The 1,549-nt window shown below is 40.6% G+C and overlaps 1 non-coding gene across 1 annotated transcript; it reads left to right on the top strand.

Moving 5' to 3' along the window:
• The first annotated feature begins 1,143 nt into the window (after positions 1–1,143).
• Positions 1,144–1,278, top strand: LOC119818140. Its single transcript, XR_005286049.1, has one exon. It is a non-coding gene; the product is annotated as a small nucleolar RNA SNORA1 (small nucleolar RNA).
• Positions 1,279–1,549: the final 271 nt, after the last annotated feature.

The following is a 1,549-nucleotide window of genomic DNA, read 5'->3' as shown; positions in this document are numbered from 1 at the left end:
AATACTTGTCCATGTATGGTGGAGCTTGTGAGCCTTTCCACAGCAGTCCTGTTCACAGGCCTCTGCCCAAACTCTGAGGTCAGTTAAAGAGGTTTGGCTAGGCTTGCTCACCTTCTCCTCAGTCACTTCCTTGGCAGTTACTGAAAGCTCCTCTTCTACCTGCTGCTCCACTGTTTATTCCTCAGTTGACTGGGAACCAAGGTGAGAAGACAGGCAACATTCAGGAATCCCTCGAGCACTCCAGATTTGAATGCAAGGACTTCACTGAGAAACTGCTGCTCCTTCCCCATGACTCCCGCTTCCTGGACTCACTGTCATGTGTACCGTATTCCTTTGTTTATTGGAATACAGGCCAGTGTGTCTTCTAAGGGGGATAGGAAGGAAGATGCTGTCTCCACAAGCCTAGCATGTCTAACTATAAATTTCTAGCTCAGAATGGTCCTTTCTTGGAAATGCTAAGTCCTTTCTTTTGGAAACAGGGTCTTACTACACAGCCCAGACTGACCTTGAACTTGTGTCTACCTGCCAGAGCATCCTGTATGTTGGGATGTTTGTACACATGCTGCTAGAATGAGAACTCTGATTTTTAAAGGTTTTTTTTTCTGCTGTTGCTTGTCTTATTGTTGCTGTAGAGAAAATTGATGCTATTTGGATTCCTGGGGATTTTGATGGGATCTGTTTTACCTTTGGTATGATTTTTAAATTCATGGTGCTCTAAAATTTTGAATATTAATGTCTTGGAATGAGTTAGGTAGGTTTATTTTAAATTATTTAATTTATTTTTATTGAAAAAATATTTTTTACACAATATATTTTAATGATGGTGTTCCTCCCCCAAATCTTTCCAAAGCCTTCCTCCTGCCCCACTCACCTAAATCCATATCCTTCATTGCTCTTGTTAGAAAATAGATAGGCATTTAAAGAAAAAATAATAATAATAAGATAAAAAACCAAGCAAACTTGAATAGGACCGAACAAAAACGTTAACAGAAGACAAGAGCCAAAAAAAGCACATGAAACTCCTATAGACACAGAAACATACACATTGGGACACAGAAATCTCCTAAAACCACATCACAAACCAGAATATAAAAGCAAAAGACCTGTAGACTTAGAATAAAAAGCATTTAAAAGATACTCAGGAGCCTCATTCTACTTAGGATGGGCACTGTCAGTCAGTGTCCGGAACTGGTAAATGTGGCTGAATTGACACAACACAGGCCATGCTTCCATCACAGTAGATGCATCACAGTGGTGACAATGAGACCTGTGACATTTGAAAAAAAAAGATACTCAGAAAAGGCATTGTGAAACAAACCAAAGAATTAAGACAAACCCACAAAACATCATAACCACAGCTGGATATGGAGCCTGGCCTTAAGAGTGGTTTGTAGCCCAGCAGTGGTGGCACTCAGCTTTAATCCCAGCACTAGGGAGGTAGAGGCAGGCGGATCTCTGTGAGTTTGAAGTCAGCCTGGTCTAGCTAGTTAAAAAAAAGAGTGGTTTGTATCCCCATTTGGAATCCATTGGAGAAAACTGATGTTTGATT

The sequence above is a fragment of the Arvicola amphibius genome, chromosome 6 (assembly GCF_903992535.2).
Source record: "Arvicola amphibius chromosome 6, mArvAmp1.2, whole genome shotgun sequence".
In the NCBI taxonomy this organism is placed as follows: domain Eukaryota; kingdom Metazoa; phylum Chordata; class Mammalia; order Rodentia; family Cricetidae; genus Arvicola; species Arvicola amphibius.
This window is presented reverse-complemented; position numbering and strand designations above follow the sequence as displayed.